This window comes from Anastrepha ludens, chromosome X (assembly GCF_028408465.1).
Source record: "Anastrepha ludens isolate Willacy chromosome X, idAnaLude1.1, whole genome shotgun sequence".
NCBI lineage: Eukaryota > Metazoa > Arthropoda > Insecta > Diptera > Tephritidae > Anastrepha > Anastrepha ludens.
The window spans coordinates 11,862,031-11,882,746 of record NC_071503.1 but is presented as its reverse complement, the minus strand read 5'-3'; the positions used below and the strand labels follow the sequence as shown (position 1 = coordinate 11,882,746).

Genomic DNA, 20,716 nt, shown 5'->3' with positions numbered 1-20,716 from the left:
AAAAAAATTGCTGAAATTGTAAGTTTAAGTACTTCCACAGTACAGTACATTATTCAACGCTTTTCTCGTGAAAAAAGAGTGGTTGACAAAGGCCGCCAAGCTCCAAACAAAATTTTTACAGAAGCTGATGAAAGGTGGATATTAAGAAAAATTAAAAAAGACCCACGAATTAGTGCGCCAGCTTTGACAAAAGAGGTTGAAAAAGTACTTGATAAGTCATGTAATCCTGAAACAATAAGAAGAATTCTGCGCAAAGCTGATTTCCATGGTCGTACAGCTCGAAACAAACCGTTTGTTAATGAGCATAACAGAAGATTAAGGGTGGAGTTTGCCGAAAACCATGTTAATAAAGACCAAACATTTTGGAATGACGTTATTTTCGCCGACGAAAGCAAATTCAACCTCTTTGGTTCCGATGGAAAGTCTTTCGTTTGGCGTAAGCCCAACGCGGAGCTGGACCCGAAGAATCTGCGTGGTACAGTAAAACACGGTGGGAGCCATGTAATGGTTTGGGGCTGCATGTCAACAGCTGGTGTCGGAAACTTGGTTTTTATCGACGAAATTATGGATTTATTTATTTATTTGAATTTATTAAAAAATAATTTACTACAAAGTGCTGAAAAATTAAGCATTCGGGACAGGTTCAGGTTCTATCAGGACAATGATCCGAAGCATAAGTCGGAATTAGTGCAACGGTGGCTTATATGGAATTGCCCTCATGTGGTAAAAACGCCAGCACAATCACCTGATCTCAATGTAATTGAGAATTTATGGAATATTCTGGATCAAAAAATTATAAAACATAACATAAGCAACAAACAAGATCTAAAAACAGCATTGCAAGTGGAGTGGGAGAAAATATCTCCTGAATACACTGGAAAACTTGTTAGCTCCATGCAATCCCGGTTAAAAGCTATATTAAAACAAAAAGGCTACCCTACAAAATATTAGATTAGTAAAAACATAATAAATTAAAAAAAAAAATCATGTTTTTTCTAGTTTGGTTAAGCACACGAAATAAGGTGTGACGTGGATTTTCTTATAATTTTGATTTTGCTGTAAATATATTATTTAAGAAGAAATAATTTAAGTTTATTTATGTATGTTTGTAACAAGAAATAATTTATCTTTGAATGTACGTTAACGTTTTTTTTCTAAATAAAGTTTATACAAAAATATTAAACTTTTTTATTTTGATAAACGGGCACACGAAATAAGCTGTGAGCCACTGTAGGTGTTTTCCTTATATTACGTTAGCAGAGGTCACTCGATCCAACAATTGGTAGAAGAGCAAGGTTTTCAGTAATCATCTTAAACACTTAAAATGGCTACTTCCACGCACAATCGTATTGAGGCACTTACAAAAAGCAATTACGACACGTGGTGTCTTCAGGCACAAGCAGTGTTAATAAAAGCCGAATTATGGGATTACGTTAGCGGTGCGACGATTTTAGCATCCACAGCGACTGCTGAGCAACAAGCTCAATTCACTAAAAAGGACATGATGGCAAAAGCCGAAATTCTCCTCTTGATGTCACCGCACGAGCTTAAACAAGTAAAAGGCTGTTCAACAGCAAAGCAAGTGTGGGATAAACTAAAAGCAACCTATCAAAGCACTGGCCCTGCAAGAAAGGCAACTCTTCTAAAACAACTTATATTGCAAAAAGCATCTACGGCAGATGATACAAGAGACCATCTTAATAACTTCCTCGATATAGTTGACAAACTGGCCGACATGGATATAAAAATCAATACGGAATTAGCAGAATAGCCTTCCGCCTAGTTTCGAAAATTTTAGAATAGCTATTGAATCCAGAGATACACTTCCTAGCCCCGAAGAACTTAAGGTTAAAATAATCGAAGAAAATGACGCGAGAAATAGCACAAAAAGTGGCGAAGGAGCATTTTACACAAAAAAGAAAAACGCAAACATCTACTGTCAATCATGCAAAAAGAAAGGTCATACGACAGATACATGCTGGAGTAAAAAGAAAATAGGCAAAAATAATGCAAAAAGCTTCAACATCACACCCACATGTACGAATATTACCTCTCCCAATACATGGTGCTTAGACAGTGGAAGCACCTCCCACATGTGTACTTAGAAAAGCTATTTCGAAACAATGTGCGCTGAAAATGGATCACTAAAGTTAGCATCAAATAGTCACACAGTAAATGTTGAAGGAAAAGGCAAAGTACAAATCAACATTAACAACGAGAAATACAATTTACTCAACAACCTGTATGTACCCAACCTATCAACAAACCTATTGTCAGTATCAAAAATCACTGAAAAAGGAAAAGCGTAATTTTCACAAATGAAAAAGCTTTCATAAAAGATAAATCTGGTAATATGACATTAATCGCTGAAAAAGAAAATGGTCTTTATTATACAACGAGCGAAAAAGCAAAAATTGTCCACACCTCTGAAAACAAAATTGAAATGTGGCATCGAAAATTAGGACACCTAAATGAAAACGACCTAAAGTTGGCGGCAAGAATAAACCTCATAAAAGGCATGGATCTAGGAAATGAGAACTTATCTAAGTGCGAAGTCTGCATAAAAGGTAAGATGACTCGATTACCATTTACCTCCATAGAAGGTGTTAAGTCTAGCCAGCCATTAGAAACAATCCATAGTGACGTGTGTGGCCCCATACAAACCGAATCTTTAGGCGGAGCCGTATATTTCGTTACATTTTTGGATGACTTTACAAAATACTGCTACATATATTTCATGGCTCATAAGAACGAAGTTTTCCAAAGATTTTAGGAATACAAAAATGAAGTTGAAAACTTTCACAACAGAAAAATAAAAAGGTTGCAATCTGACAATGGCACAGAATATTGCAATCGCGAATTTGATCACTACCTAAAAGCAAACGGAATAAAAAGAAGACTGAGTGCACCCTACACACCCCAGCAAAATGGGCAAAGCGAAAGAAAAAATCGATCGTTGCTGGATAAAGCCCGATGCCTGATGATAGAGGGAAACATACCCCAGAAGTTATGGGCGGAAGCGGTATATACTGCTAACTATCTACTAAACAGAAATCCCGCAAAGGCACTTAAGGGCTGTACACCACACGAAAAATGGATAGGACGTGCGCCATCTGGAAATCACTTACACGTTTTTGGTAGCAAGGCAAACTTAGAAAGGGTAAGTTTACACCAAAGGCTACAGAAGGTATTTTTGTCGGTTATGCACAAAACGCAAAAGGTTTTCGCATATACTTACCGAAAAAAAATTCTATCATAATTAGTAGAGATGTCAAAGTAATTGATAAAATGTATTATCAGATAAACACAAATGAAACGAATAGCTATGATAATCTCTTTTATGGCACAGAAATAAGAAATCAATCAAATACAGATGAGGTTGAACTGCAAAAAGAAGACCTGTCTAAAAGTAGACCTATGGTGGGTATTGAGTTCACATCAAAAGAAACAGACCGTGAAGAGATAATTTCTGAAAATTCCCATATCCCTGAAACCATATCCTGCCAAGGTACACAATCTGAAGTCGAGAGTAATACTAGAACCATAAACGAGCTAGAAAACGTTGAAGAATCCGAAAGTGAGGAAAATGCTCAAAGCACGAAAGAATCGAATACCAGCAGAGAAAATCAGAGACCTCGCCGAGATCGAAAACGTCCAAATTGGTTAGATGACTATGCAGCCGATGAGGAAGAAACATCTGATGAGTGCCTATCAAATTTTTGCGAAAGAGGCATTGATGAGTCAATGTTTATGTGTCAAACCGAAGAAAAAGAATGGCATAATGCCGTCAAATCGGAACTCAGAGCTCACATAAAAAATTGTACATGGGAAATAAAAGATAAAGAAAAAGAAAGTAATGTAGTTGATTTCAAAATGATACTCAAAGAAAAAGGGAATACCAAAAAGGCCCGCCTTGTCGCACTGGGATTCTCACAGAGACCTGGTGTAGACTGCGTTGAAACGTGGGCTCCAGTTGCAAAATTGAGCTCTATTAGGCTATTGACATCAATTGCTGCTCAAGAGAACCTAACGCTACATCAATTAGACGTTACTACGGCATACCTAAATGGAGACTTAGATGAGCGAATAATAATGAAGAAACCCGAATACCTAGAAAAATATATCGCAGATATTTTAGTTGATGAGAGCGAAAATGAAGACTTGAGTGTGTACTACAAAGCAAAGGAAATGCTAAAACAAATCAACAATTCTTCAAAGGAAAAGGTGTGCGTCTTGAAAAAGGCATTATACGGGTTAAAACAATCCGGACGACAATGGTATAAAAGGTTGGACTCCGAATTAAAGAAACTTGGTTTCAATCCTTCAATAGCAGACCCCTGCATTTACGTACTGCGGAAAGGAGGAGCCAAGATACTACTCGGGCTTTATGTCGATGATATATTATTGGCGTATTCCTGCGAGCAAGCCTTTGAACAAATCAAGAAAAAACTGATGGCCACTTTTGAAATGAAAGATATTGGGCCTGTACAAGATTTTGTTGGTATTGAAATAAACCAAACACAGTACGATAACATTGAAACAAGAAAAATACATTGAAAAACTACTTGCGAAATTTAAAATGGAAGAATGCAAGAGTTGTGTTACACCAATAGAACCGCACCTAAAGCTGGAAAAGCTAGCAAAATGCGATGAAAGCTTGCCTTACCAAAACCTGATTGGATCCCTGATGTTTTTGGCTGTAGCAACCAGACCAGACATAATGTTTGCCGTAAGTTATCTTTCACAATTTAATAACTGTTATGGCACTGAGCATTTTAAATCTGCGAAACGAGTTTTAAGATACCTTAAAGGCACAATGGAAATAGGTTTAACTTTTGATAAAAATGCAAACAAAGAGTTGATCGGATATGCAGATGCTGACTGGGCAGCTTGTACCATAGACCGAAAATCTTACACCGGATACTGTTTCATGATGTCAAATGGCATTATTAGTTGGGAATCCAGGAAGCAGAGGACCACAGCCATGTCCACAGCAGAAGCAGAATACATGGCATTCTCGGATGCAACAAAGGAGGCGCTGCACCTTAAACTTCTTCTTGAAAACATAGCTGAACGTAAGCAACAGGTTATTACCATTCTTAACGATAACCAAGCGGCACTAAAGCTATGCCAAAATACTATAATAAGCAGCAAAACCAAGCACATCGATTTGCGAATACATTTTTTGAGAGAAACCATACAAAATGGAAGCATCGTGGTCAAATATCAAGACACGTCTAGAATGCCCGCGGATATCTTGACAAAGGGATTAAGCGGACCTCGACACCAAGAACTAAGAGACGATCTGGGATTAAAAATATCGTTGTGAGGAGGAGTGTTGTAACATCACTAAATTTATCGATTATCACAAAACCAATTTTTACGCCGTATCTCATCTCTAATATTAATTTCTATTGTTCTTTCCTTTTTATATTTGTACGCGTAACAAAGCACATCGTATTTCGGCAACCTAATTTGAAATAAATATATAATATCACTACATCGTGATATTTACTAAACAAAAGGTATATAGGTGTTTTCCTTATATTACATTAGCAGACGTCACTCGATCCAGCAATAATGACCATCAATTATCGATTCGTCGCCGTTCGCAGCAATTGGGCCTCTGTTATTCAACAACGTGAAAAATTTTGCGAAAAGATTTAGGTGTGAAGCCTTTCGAAATACAGCTGGTGCAAGAATTGAAGCCGAACGACCTACCGCAACACAGAATTTTTGGTGAATGGGCTCTTGGAAAGTTGGCGGAAGATCCACTTCTTTATCGAAAAATTGTGTTCAGCGACGAAGCTCATTTTTGGATCAATGGGTGCGTAAATGAACAGAATTGTCGATTTTGAAGTGAAGATCAGCCAGAAGAATTGCAAGAGCTACAAATGTATCCAGAAAAGGTCACAGTTTGGTGCGGTTTATGGGCTTGAGATATCATTGGACCGTACTTCTTCAAAGATGCTGCGAATCGTAACGTAACGTACGAACGTAACTGTGATTGGTGAGCGCTACCGTGAAATGATATCCAACTTTTTTTGCCCAAAATGCAAGAGCTTCACTTCCATGACATGTGGTTTCAGCAAGACGGTGCCACATGCCACACAGCACGCGTAACAATGGACTTGTTGAGAGGCGAGTTCAGTGATCATTTTATTTCACGTTCGGGACTTGTCAATTGGCGGCTCAGATCGTGCGATATAACGCCTTTAGATTATTTTTTGTGGGGCTATGTTAAAACTCATATCTATTCAGACAAGATGCTTCAATTAACGCATTGGAAGACAACATTAAAGCATTTATATGTGAGATACCTGCCGAAACATTGGAAAGACAATGCCAAAATTGGACTAAGCGGATGGACCGTTTAAAGCGCAGTCGCGGTCAACATTTGCATGAAATAATCTACAAACATTAAATTATATGGACTGTACTATCTATTTAAATAAAAATTTCATACATTTTTTTTGAATTTTATGTGTGTTTTTTTGAAAAACTTTCCTATAGCTCTTAAAAAATGATTGCTCTTAGCAATGAAACACTTTTTCATCCGGGATAAAATTTCCAAAGGACGACTGGGAATTGATCGAGTTTGCACGGATAAAAACACAGCGGATATTATGTCGAAGCCGCTACCAAGAACACGTTTGAAGATTCTTTGTATAGAAATGGGACTTTCATAGATATATGTACAGCACTATTTTAAGTGTTGTTTTTTTTTTTGTGCTGCTTTCATTATTGATATTATTTTATGACTTGAGATTCAATTTTAATTAACAAGGGAAAGTGTTAAAGTGATAAGTTGCAGTAATGCTAGAATTCAAGCAAATCAAGACCGCTGGTCACTCTGCCTCGAAGCGAACGGAAAAACACGAAGCATTGCCATTTTCTTTTACCGAAGAATTTTGTAACGCTAGTAAATAAACAAGACGCTTGTAAACCAAAAAGGTGGTGTCGTGAGTTTTAATAATTACTCAAAAACCCAATACAATAGTCTGAATTTTGTAATATTAGCACCAGTCGATTAGAATCGGTTGATGATTAGAAACAAAGAATGTTAACGCTGTAGGCTGAATTTTTCGCAAATCATCCACAATTATATACATATACATACATATTTTTATACATACATTACGTCTGTCTGTTAAACTTAGTTGAATTCCCCTTCAACCAAATCAAAATCCTTAATAGAAAACGCTTCATCACTAGACACACAGGAAGATGGCATATTCAAATTTAAATATGGAATTTTATATACATGTGCGCATACATATATGCTGTGTGTATGTATGCATGTATAAAATATTACCGTTCACTAAAACTTCTTAAGAAATCCAGCTCACATTCTTAGGCAGAGCATTGTGCCAAAAATTATGAGTTATGAAACGTCAATAAAATTGTTTCATAACTTACCACTTTTATGGTCTTTAAACAAATGTTTAGGTCTTTACTATGAAGTAGTAAATTATTATTCGATATGTGAATTTTAATGTTCAAGAGGAAAGGTATGTATAAAATTTTGGAAATAAATAATACATATTGACTGAAAAAACCTAGTTCAACAATTTGCGGCTAAGGTCCCTGTTGTTATGAACAGCGGTCCACAGCTCACAGAAGCTTCAATATTCAATATATTTGGCAGTTTGGGCTTCATTCGAAGGCCGAATATATGTACAGTAACCTTCAAATAAGCTGCATTCTGATTTCAGAGTAAGTTTCTAACTTTGGAAATATACGCATATGTTTTTGTGCCTTTTTTATCAATTGGAGGGCTACATACGTAAAGTAACATAATAATTAATTATTTGCTTAAATATTCAATTCTAATTCAATTCTTTTTATGAAAATGCATGATTATTGATGATGTTAATGTGTGATCTTTCGGAAGGAGGATCGGATGCCGCGTCGAAGCTAAGGGTTGAATTTCGTAGGCAACCACGAACTCGAATTAAACCAAAATCATCCAGAAACGTCGATTGAGAAGAAGTGCTACTCGACGAATGGACGCATCGATTTTCTTTCAAAGCAATGTATTCTGGCCAAAGATGAGCTCTTTGAACAATGCGAACTGGCAGTTGAGTTCCATGATGTATGTTTTCGGATGTAAGATGCGATGATTTTAACGATCTTGTGATGGCGATGAACTCATGTACGTATTAAAAATGCGTTGCATCATGATGAAGGACTTGATGTACTTAAAGGAAAGCGAGATGTTAATTCGACTATTCATAGATACCAGGACTCATTTTCGAATTTCCGGGAGCTTTGTTTGATGCACACTGGACTTGGGCCAATTACACTCTTCCTCTTGCAGAAATGCGGGTCCACGCCTCCACAAATTCGATTGTGGAAGTTCTCGGGGACCGGCTCTACTGGATAAGATATCAGCAGGATTCAAGGAGGTGGGGACGTAATGGCCGTGGATGCATTCTTCAATTAAATTTGGACGGGTCTTTTTGTAACCAGGGTAGTACCACAGACGAATCTGACCAGCAACAACAACGACTCCCGAAAAGCTTGAATTTATTATTTTACGAATTAATTGTGCGAGTATGGCGGCGGCACAAAGCTCCACTTTAGTTACGGTTAGCGTCTTCAAAGGGGTGACTCGAGCCTTCGAACAAAGAAAATCAACTTGAGCGTGGTCATCTCTGACTGAACGCGCATAAACACAAACACCGAATGCTTCAGGACTAGCATCGCAAAATGCAACCGGAAACTTGCAAAAGCGAATAATTGCATCGAAAAGTTTGGGTTGAATGGTTGGCCCCGCCATTAGTATTTCGTTTAATGAAAAACCCGAGGTTGTGATTGCAGAACCATCCAAAACGACCCTAAGCTTTGAAAGTAATATTTGCATTCATGAACCTCACCGCCGGAGATCAGTGACATCTGATTCAACTCAACGTACTCCTTTATAAATACCGAGCATTTTAGCTTTAAATCGGGATTGTTAGTTAACTTCTGCTTAAGGCTTTCGCCTTGCTTGTGTGTATGATTCGCCCAATGATTCTGTGTCGAGTTTCAAAGGTAAGCGAACCGAGTATTCGCCCGAAGGTAAACGCGAAATATTTGCTGGAAATGCGCCTCGCAGTGAAGCTCCTCCCTTGTGATTTTAGTGATTGGCTCAAATACGTGATCTACTTCCCAGAAGCGACGTACCAAATAATATAGTCGTGTATCAGAGTTGATATCTCTCGAAGACCTTTGATTGGCCACAAACGACGAAAGCTTAGAAGTTTGTTGACCACAACCGATATCACCCACCCGAGAAGAGATTTTTGAGGACCTGGAAACCCGGGCGCCAACTGTATCTGACCCATGTAATGAAGTTCGAAATAGTCCTGCTTCGTTAAGCAAGTCAATGCGCTGTGCTATGTTGAAATTGGGATCGGCTAGTTGGATGTTCGAAGGGACGCTCGAGTTTGCGCTGCTCACTGAAAAGCCAGGCTGATTGTCAGTGATTGTTTGAACAAGTGATGGGCGTTGAGGAGTCTGAAGTCCGAGACTTCAGTACAACATCAACCGAATAACCTTTAGTTACCAGGTTGGCATCCCCGATGCCCGAAACTGCCGCCGAATATGTGGTCCTACGAAGTTCTGATTGGTTAGCAAAGTTATTTCTAATAAAAAGGAGCTGGGTACCCGAGTCCGAGTGGATTTCTCTTTTTGATATGCAAATTACAGTTTATGGAGTGGGATTATCGTGATAACCTCCTTTCTTAGGTAACAGTCCTATAGGTTTTCGATGCTTTTCAACATGAAAGGCGTAAGACTGATTGGCCTATAGGATTTGGGAGATTCAGGAAGCTTATTGCATCCCGCCAAATCTTAGGGCCATAACCCAAACTAAAACTTGATCTGAATATTTGTACCAGAATTTGTATTAATTTCACAGTGCCTTGGATAGCAGGGTTGGAAAAATACCATATGTAGGGTTCGAAAGAGTTGATTGCCCACTCTACCCCTTTGCAGTTTACCATTCTGTAGATATTAGGACTTTTTGACCTGCACAGAGTGCGCGCTGGCATTCCTTGATCAGTGTCACAGGTTGCGTTAAGCCCACAGTCAGGAAAGCTTGTTCTGAGAAGAAGCTCTAGCGTTCCGTCGAAATTGCTTGTAAAAGTACCATCCGGTGCCTTTAGTGTGACAATTGGATTTGTCACTCCTTTGGCCAGTGATTTTTGTATTCTTGCCGTAACTGGGGCATCGTTTTGTTCCTCACAGAACTTTCTCCAAGAGTTCCTTGTTGTACAATGTTAGAACTTTCCAATATTCATCCCATGTTTGATAATTCTTTGCATCGTTTAATTTTGATCTTGCTAGTTGACGCTAATTTGTAAGTTATTTGTTCCACCAAGGAACTCTCTTTGTTGAGGTTTATGTCTTGAGTGGACCGCTTTCATGATATGAGGATATGATGGAGTCAGTCAGGTTTACAACTGATGCATCCAATTCCTCTGTCAGTTTTATAGGAAGCTTGCTTTTGGTTAGTTTGGATTCAAGGCACTTTGAGTATTTGCCCCAGTTAGTAGCCTTGGGACTTCTTTACAGAATTACGCACTTAACTGGTCCTTTGATTTTAAAAATAATATATTTATGATCAGATTTTGAGTCCTCATCGGAGACTCTCCAGTTGTTGATAAAATCAAGTTAGTGGTTAGTTGTGAGTGTCAAGTCAAGAACCTCTTGTCGTATAGCGTTTGCAGAGGTCGGTTTTTTGCCCTTGTTTACATTAGCTAAATAGAAATAGGCTGAGGCAAGAACGACTTCTTGCTTCTTTCTATCAAAGTCCGCTTCGACTAGTACCGTTGCCGTGTCGTCATACATAAATTCAATAAGTGGCAAACTCTTAATGTTGGTGGCTATGATAAGCGCAACCATTGGATTGACTACGCCCACGTCACACATTACCTTTGCGTTTTTTAGTGTGAGGCCATTGATATGTCCTCTGTTTAACCAGGGCTCCTGTATAAGCCCTAAGTTAAAGTTTTCCTTGGCAAACCTCATGCTTAGTTCGGCCGATGCGGTCTTAGCGTAATGGCGATTTACCTGGATACACTTCATGTATTAACTATTGGATGGAGTGCTTTCGTCCTCTGCATCCAACTCCATAGCTTCTAGCCTTCAGCTGTAGGGTCACTTGTCTGAAACGGTAGTTTACCCTTTCACAGTACTCCATTAAACTGGCTGCCGATTTCTGGTCTGCTGCTAGAACCAGTGTTACGTTTGAGCCTCTTTCAACTCTTCCTAGTGTACGCCAGATGTCGACGTGGAAGACTTTATTTTGTCCCTGCAAAAAGCCCAGTATCTTTGGCGTTTCCAAGAACTGGGAATTGAGAAAGTACCCCACTGCGATCTGTTGTTGAGGTGTCTTTGATTCCTCTGTGGTCCACAGTGAAGCACCCTCTCATGGTATCGCGTAAGTGACAACCGCTTCTAACCGTGGAAGCGCCATCCTTACAATGCAGCAACATGTACCCCGCTTTGTAGACCGCACCAAAACATGCCGGTTTTATGTTCTGGTCTTTCGCCACCAGTATTTTCTCAAGAATAAAGTTCTGGATGGAGTCCATTTACCCTCTTGTTCGGGACGTATTGGGATAGTCCCTTGAGAGCACTGCCTTTTTGACTCCTGTTACTACATTCTTGTAGGAGGCAGAGGGCGGCTTCTTCACGGATGCGGTGGCGCTGTTTGCTGCTTGTTTTGCAGCTGCTGTTGCTGTTATTGCTGGGGCCTTGGTAAATGTAAGCGGCTAGGCACTTATTGAAATGGAGCCTTGCCCGGGTTCTCCAAGTTCGCAATTAAGCGACTAGATACCCCCTAGTCACTCATCCATTGGCCTATGCTGTTCGACCTTGGATTGGGGATTTGCGTAGAGTTGACTATCCTTGGATTTTAGTCGCCTCTTACAACAGACATCCCTTACCTCGGGTAAATTCTAACCTCTGACCCGCTGGGGGGATCAATAAAGGTTAATAAAACATATGTCCTTCATTTATTATTTACTTAATGAAATTTGTTAAGCTCCAATCTATATTCAAAATATTGTACTTACAAAAAGAAAACACCTTCATAGGCGTAGAAGCAGCATTCTAAAATGTTCTTTAATAAAAAAAAAAAACTATTTAAATAATAAACTCAAGCGCATATTTCTTAAAGCAAGGCTCAATCATTCATAAAACGAGCCCACCACATCTTACCTCACGCGCCTGAGCTGTCCATAAGCATATTTTTCTTGAGGAAGACAAAAATATTTTCCGCGCAGAATCATACACTAATGATGTAAAAAAACGTGTACATCTTCGAAACTTCGTACTATTTAAAATTTAAAATCCATAACTTTTTGTTCTCTTATACAAGATAAATACTTAATTAAATATATCTTTACGTATGGGATTATCCAATTAACAAAAACTGTACGAAATAAGTAATACAGCCGTGAACTTAGAAATTTATTTTGAAACCAGATTGCTGTTTCTTTTGCTGCAATGTATCTTCTATTTCTTCTTAATTGACGCGATAACCGCTTACGCGGTTTTGGCCGAGTTTAACAAAGCGCGCTAACCGTGCGCCAGTTGGACACACCAAGTGAGGCAGAGTCCTCCTCCACCTGATTTTTCAACGCAGAGGAGGCCTTCCTCTTCCTCTGCTGCTACCAGCTGATACCGTATCAAATACTTTGAGAGCCGGAGCGTTTGTATTCATTCGGACGACAGAACCCAGCCAGCGTAACCGTTGGATCTTTATTCGCTGCGCTACGTCTATGTTGTCGTAAAGCCCATACAGTTCATCGTTCCGTCTTTCTCTCAAACACCCCATTCGTCGCTTCACCGGATGTTGTCATCGTCCAAAATTCTGCGCCAAAGTAGCACTTGTTGGCAAGAGAGATTCAACGTTGGATTTCCAGGCTGACATTGTTATCGGTGTTAATGTTGGTTCCTAAATAAACGAAGTCTTTTACAACCTCGAAATTATAACTGTCAACAGTGACGTAGGTGCCGATACGCGAGTGCGCCGACTGTTTGTTTGAAGACAGGAGATACTGCGTTTTGTCCTCGTTCACCACCCGACCCATTCGCTTTGCCTCTTTATCCAGTTTGGAAAAGGCAGAACTAACAGCGCGGTTGTTAAGGCTGATGATGTCTATATCATCGGCATACGACAACAATTGTACACTCTTATAAAATGTTGTGCCTAAGCGAATGAGTTCCGCGGCTCATACGATGCTCTCCAACATCAGAAGTCACACGACAGCGAGTCACCCTGTCAGAAACCTCGTTTGGTATCAAACGGCTCGGAGAGCTGCTTCCCAATTCTGCATAGCCGTATTAGTCGAATGCAGTTTTGAAGTCGAAGGAAAAATGATGTGTGTCGATTCTCTTTTGATGAATTTTTTCCAAGATTTGGCGTCTTGTGAATATAAGGTCGGTTGTGGACTTTCCAGGTCCAAAGCCACTCTGATAAAGTCCAATCAGTTGGTTGATGGTGGGCTTCAATCTTTCACACAATACGCTCGCTAGAACCTTATAGGTGATATTTGTAAGACTAATCCCGCGATAATTGGCCCAGATTGCACGATCACCCTTCTTATGGATAGGGGAGAGCACACTTAAGTTCCGATGGGGAAGCAAGCTTTCATCCGACTATATTTTGCATAGAAGCTGATGCATGCACCTTACCAGCCCCTCGCCACCATGTTTTAATAGCTCAGCCGACAGTCCGTCGGCGCCCGTGGCTTTGTTGTTCTTTAGCAGCGTTATCGCTATTCTCACTTCGTCATGGTCGGGTAGTGAAACGACAACTCCGTCGTCAACGATTAGGGTATCGGGATCCTCACGTTCTCTGTGACATGCCCACGTTGGAGAAGTGTTCCCTCTATAATTTAAGATTGCTCTGTACGTCAGTCACCAGATCGGCGTCTTTGTTCTTACAGGAAAACACCTCGGTCTTAAAGCCTTCTGTAAGCCGCCGAACTTTCTCATAGAATTTTTAAGCGTTGTTCCTATTGGCCAGCATCTTAGGCTTCTCGCACTCACGTATTTCGGCCTCTCGTTTCTTCTTTTTGATAATACGTCTTCCTTTCTTAGCTCCCGGTAGCGATCCCACATGGCTCGCATTGCGCCCGATCGCAGCGTGGCTCTATAGGCAGCAACTTTTCTTTCGTACCAATTGTTTTTTCGGGCTCGTGGGAATCCGATTTCTTCTTCGGCAGCGATACGTAGAGAACGAGAAAAGTTGTTCCATTGCTCGTGCATGCCGGTTTGTTAGGCAGTACTCTCTGGGAGCAGGAGTGAGAGTCGAGTGGCGAATCTTCTGGATGTCTGTTGTGATTGCAGCTTTTCGATGTTTAACATTCTTTGCGTAGGTAGATGTACGTTGTTTGCTGCACAGAGGCGTGTACCGGATTGTACGTACCGTATTTTTCGTTGTGCAGGCTGAATTTTTCGACTGTGGGATCAAAAATTCCCTCCTTGCCCACCAAATCGCCAAGCACGGTTTTTATGTTATGGCGGGGATACCGCTCATAGGAAACTTCCAGGCGCTCGTAGAAGGAATCTTTGGTCGCATCGTGGGCGTGGGGACAAATGAGCAAGAGGCTGAAGAATTCCGCTTAGTGCGGATTATTGCGAGACGCTCCTTTACCGGAGTGCACGACATTACTTGGCGACGAAGTCTCTCTCCCACAACAAATCCAATACCGAATTTGCGCTCCTTTATATGGCAGACGTCGCGAGGTCCTAAGTTTTGTATGCCTTGCCACGGCCATCGCATCTCTTGAATGGCAGTGATGTTAGCCTTTACTCTCACGAGGACATCAACCAGCCGGGCTGAGGCACCTTCCCCATTAAGGGATCGGACATTCCAGGTGCATGCCCTCAAATCGTTATCCTTAGTTTGTTTGCAGGGTCGTCATCAGGGCAGGAAGTTCTCAGCCGAGGCTTTGTTGTTGTTTATTGGCAGGTTCCAAACCCAGCGCACAACCAGTTATTCAGGGAGGCTTCCCCTTCTTGGATCGCTCTCGAACGGGTGCTCGGAAGCTACCGAGAGGATACTTGGGCTAATACCGGAAGTTGTAAGCTCCTTAAACCATATGTAGAAGAATCGTCCTGGTTACTCCCAAGTAAATGGCGATCAGTACCTTTCCCCACTTGCATGGACTTCTACATATGGAACCATCCTTCTATGTTTACATATACATACATTTTTCTGTACAGTGTCTTCTTCGCTTGCACAATGAAATGCTTTAGAAAAGACTTTTTTAACCTTCATTTTAATCTCAATTTCATCGAAAATATAAAAGCTTTGATAAACCAAATAAACAAACCCAATTATCAACGATTCAGCGTAGTCTAGCTCACTAAGGAAGCAATTTTTATCAAAATTTATTCATGGTTGCCCACTATTTATATTGAGCCTTTACTCTTTGTGTTTACGAGCAAAGCCTTCATTGGTTGCCTTAATACTTGGCACGATGGTTTGCTTATCTTTATGCATTTAGTAAATAGTATTATGATATTACCACGAAGTCGAACCAACACCTTTCGAAAATCGAATTAAATACAATCTACGTCGAAAACACTATTTGGTTCATCTACATACAATCTACTTCGAAAACGCTACTTGGTTCATCGAACTTATTTAACTGCCCAGGAGCAGTGCTTTCGCAGAAAAACTAGGACGAGAAAGTCCAAAAATTGAAACCTATGTTCTGTACACTCATTAGTAAACCAGCTAGTTGTAGATAAAACACATTTATCAATTATCAGTCTCTTAATTCTAAGTTATTCTGGTTCATGTTTAAATAAATTTCATAATTTTCTCCATTTCGTATTTTTGTATTTATAAATAGATATGTATGTATCTACATACGCGCATACGAAATATCATAAACGGTTTCCCAATCAGAGATGTTATTCCCGTAAAAGATTAACGGTTTCGTTGCTTGTGCGGCACGTAGCGCCATCTTGTTGAAAATAAACGTTGTCCATGTCAATACCATCCAATTCCGGCCATAAAAAATCGTTAATCATCTCTCGATAGCGCAATCCATTCACCGTAAGTGTTGCTCCAGCTTCATTTTCGATAGAGCAAGGTCCAATGACTCCGCCGGACCATAAACCGCACCAAACAGTATCACGTTGAGGATAGAAAGGCTTTTCAACAATAACTCTTGGATTTTCTGAGCCCCATATCCACCACTTTTGCTTGTTGACGAAGCCACCGAGGTGGAAATGGGCCTCATCACTCAAAATGATTTTTCGATGGAATTCTGGATCATTTTCATGCATTTGAACGACTCAATCAGCAAAGACTCGACGTTGTTGATGATCGACCGGCTTGAGTTCTTGTGTTAACTGGACTTTATAAGCCTCAAGACCAAAATCTTTATGCAAAATACGGTGTAATGACGTTTGTGGAATGTTTAATTCCAAAGAACGACGAGAAATGGACAAACCTGGGTTTTCTTCAACACTTTCGGCTACAGCAGCAATGTTTGCGGCTGTTCTTGAGCGACGTGCACGGGTTTTGTTCTTCACATCACTAACTTGTCCCAACAGCTCTAATTTTTTTCACCAATTTCTGTATTGCGGTCCGACAAGGTGCTTCATGATGACTCAACAATTTTCAAGTTTTACGAACCGTCTCTGCCAAATTTTCACCATTTTTATAGTGAATTTTAACAATTTCAATGCGTTGTTTAAGCGTGTATCGTTCCACCCTTTAGTTAGTATGGGAAAGTATGGGAGAAAAAAAAACGCACATACAAAAAAGCATATGTAAGCATTTCCCTATTACTAATACATACATATGTACGTACATATAAGTCGGTATATATATATATATATGTATGTGTGTATGCACCGGTACGCAGTCGCAAAAATATTACCATTTGCCAAATTCGGAACAATCCTATATTGCCAAATGAGCAATATATATGTACGTACATATTTATATGTATGTGATCTATCTAAATGCGTATATTTTAATAAAATTTAAATAAAAAATAAAAAGTTAATGTACGGATACGGTCCCAAGATTTGAAGCTGGTGACAAGCATCTAGGGATCTTATAACAGCAATCATTGAGTAAGTGCTAACTCAATGAAGCAATAAAATATTGTAGCCACGAGCGTGCTGCAACTATCAAAGCGACCTCACACATCAAACTTACATACGTATCGATCTCACACATCAAGTGACCTCTAAAACTTATGCTGTATTTGTTCCACAACATGCCATATTTTTCAATGCCTTCTAAATACACATGATGCCGAATTATTATCTACTTCGCAAAAATTAGTCGCGCAATATGTTTGAGTGGAAATGGGATGCCAGTACTGGCACAAAATAATTTTTGTTCGAGATTGTGACTCTATGTTATTACTTACTTAAAGGCTCAAGTCGACTAAAGACTGACATTGTTTTTAGCTTTAAGAACGACACGCGATATGAAGACGGTTGCCCACTTGTTGTTGCTGTATTTGTTGAATCACCTCTAATGAAGGTACCATTACCTGGGCTAAGCGACATGTCCAACGTTTAAGAAATTAACTGACCGGTTATATCGATAGCACATAAATATATGTATGTATATACAGGGTTGCCCATATTCGACGGACCCGACGGATTTCGATGACTCTTTGGGCCCATTCCAATCGACGAAGCTTGTCCGCCAGCAACAATCTTTGCGTCAATTGAATTTTATACGGGAATAAATGCAAATCAATGCGGATAATTCGTTGTAAAGTGGTCCGAGCAATGGCCAACTGCTGAGAACGGCGATTTTGGGATGTCTTTGGCGACGCCTTGGTCGGTTTTGATTTGGCCTCTTTGGATTAAAAAGAGCATCACCAGTCGAAAACCTTTCGTACAAACGTTGAGTTTTCACAATTGACTTCTTTTGTTGAATGTAAATTTCAACAATTTGGGAGCGCTCGCGTGGCGTGCACTGTTCCATGGTAAAAATCTGCTTGGACTGACGCTTCCAACGCAGTATGTCATTAACCGATCTGACGTCTTGACGTTCTTTATTTTACAAGTCCCGCAACAAATTACCAAACTGTTTTATTTATTAGGTAGGTATTGGGCACCACTACGCGACAATAATGAACTACCGTAACAAATATTTTCGAAGCGTTAACAAATATTTTCATATTATAAGGCGTTTTTCAATAGGTGCGCTTCAACTTTTTTCCGATAGGGAGGGCGAACGACGCAATATTTTTTATTTTTCGCTTGTTATTTGTAAACTTCATTAGTATACATTTCATCATTGAACGCTACACACCTGAGCAACGATTGCAAATCGTGCAAATTTTTTATGAAAATAATCGTTCTGTTGCTGCTACTTTAATCCAGATTTTTTTTCAAAAAATCATCTTCAGTGATGAAGCTCACTTTTGGCTCAATGGCTTTGTCAACAAGCAAAATATGCGTTACTGGGCAGAAAGCAATCCACACGTGATTCATGAGGCACCGTTGCATCCCGAAAAAATCACTGTTTGGTGCGGTTTACATGCCGGCGGCGTAATTGGCCCATATTATTTCGTTGACGAGAACGATCGCCACGTTACTGTGAATGGAAATCGATACGGCGACATGATAAACGATTATTTTTGGCCGCAATTGAATGGTATGGACTTAGACGACATGTGGTTTCAACAGGACGGGGCCACAAGCCACACAGCACACGCTACAATTGATTTGTTGAAGAGTAAGTTCGATGAGCGCATTATTTCCAGAAATGGTTCAACGATTGGGCTTCGTAAAACGTGCACGCGGTGGTCATGCAAAAAAAATCGAATTTCATACTTAAATGTATATGTTCAAACTCGATAATAAAAAAAAACTAGTTAAAAAAGTCAAACCGTTTGTGTTTTATTCAAAAAAAAAGTTGAAGCGCTCTTACTGAAAAACGCCTTATAATATTCAATAGATGCTTTCCATTTCAATTCAACCGGGCTATTCGGGTCATGTTCTTCGATTTCCATGTAACTCAAATATTTTTTTTTTGTTCGCCCGAAAAAAAATTTTTTCAAGAGTTATCGGCAATTTTGTTTTTCAGCTCAAAATCGATTTTTTTTAATTGTATTATATAAGAAAATTTTTTTTTTAAATTCCCATAACTTAGTCAAAAATGAACCGATTTTAATAATTCTGGGTTCAAAATGATTGTCATTACTTACACGAACGACTTCATGTAGAAACAAAAAAGAAAAAAATTGAAATTTTTTCGAAATCCAAAGTAGCTAAAAAGTTATAAATTAAAAAAAATCGATTTTGAGCCGAAAAACAAAATTGCCGATAACTCTAGAAAAAAATTTTTTTCGGGCGAACAAAAAAATACGTGTCTCATTATTTTGACCAGAGAACAACATATTTAAGTTACATCGAAATCGAAGAACATGATCCGAATAGCCCGGTTGAATTGAAATGGAAAGCATCAATAGTTTTTATTTTAGACAAACACACGACAATCACGTAGGAGTCACCAAAAATGTTCGGCTATCAAGCTTTTTTGGCAGCTATTAGTTTTAAAATTAATACAAACGCTTTTATTTTCATAAAACTTTATAATTTATTTCAGTACCAGCTGATGTCGCAATTTCAGTATCGAAATATTTACTTATCACAGTTTATATATGTACGAGATGTGTTCAAAAAGTATCGCGAATTTTGTGTTTTTTCAAAAATTATGTATTTATTCATTAATATCTATTTTGTCCCCTTCAAAGTAGTCCCCATGAGATATCATGCACTTGTGCCAATGTTTTTTTCAATCTTCGAAGCACTTCAAATAATCATTTTTTTTATCTTGTTCAGCTCCTCCTTCGATGCCATCTTAATCTCGTCAATCGTAGCGTAGCGTCGTCCTTTCATGGGCCTCTTCAGTTTCGGCAACAAGAAAAAGTCACTGGGGGTCAGATCTCGGGAATACGGTGGCTGTGACATCATTCGTGTGCTGTTTTTGACAAAAAAGTCGCACACAAGCGACGATGTGTGAGCAGGGGCGTTATCGTGATGCAAAAGCCAATTTTTGTTCTTCCACAAACCTGGGCATTTCTGGCGGATGGCTTCACGCAAATTACGCATAACTTGCAGGTAATATTCCTTATTGACCGTTTTACCATGTGGCAAGAACTCATGATGCACAACGCCCCTGCAATCGAAGAAAACGATAAGCAAAACTTTTACATTCGACCGACCCTGGCGCGCTTTTTTCGGTCTTGGTTCGAGCGGCAGCTTCCATTGAGATGATTAAGCTTTAGCTTCCACGTCATAACCATAAACCCACGGTTCGTCACCAGTTATGACCCTCAGCAAATTTGGGTCGTTGTAGACAGAGTCCAACATCTCATTAACAATGTTCATGCGATGCTGCTTTTGGTCGAAATTGAGCAGTTTTGGTACGAATTTTGCGGTGACCCGTCTCATGCTCAAATCATTGAAAAAAAATCAAATGGCACGAGCCAATCGATATGTCTAGTGGGTGATAAAGATCGCGAAGGAGCACCGAAAAAATTCAAAGGTGTAGTTGAGTACAATTATTTTATGAATACGCATGTCGATTCCATTTTTCCTGAAAAAGGTCCATATTACCCTGTTATTACCGCGGACTTAACCGAATCAGCCCCTGCGAACAGTCTAGTAGTAATGCTACAGTCTAGTCGCGTTGGATCTGTTAACCTTTCCATACTACTTGTTG

At 39.5% G+C, this 20,716-nt stretch overlaps 1 protein-coding gene across 2 annotated transcripts in view; it reads left to right on the top strand.

The window, feature by feature from the left end:
* Positions 1 to 19,841: 19,841 nt before the first annotated feature.
* Positions 19,842 to 20,716, top strand: part of LOC128870452 (uncharacterized) — a 38,292-nt gene continuing 37,417 nt past the window's right edge. The window contains exon 1 of one of the 2 annotated variants that reach the window (XM_054113119.1): positions 19,842 to 20,112. The gene's annotated coding sequence lies outside the window, so the exon portion shown is untranslated. The remainder of the gene's footprint in view (positions 20,113 to 20,716) is intronic. The other variant, XM_054113118.1, reaches the window with a different exon arrangement.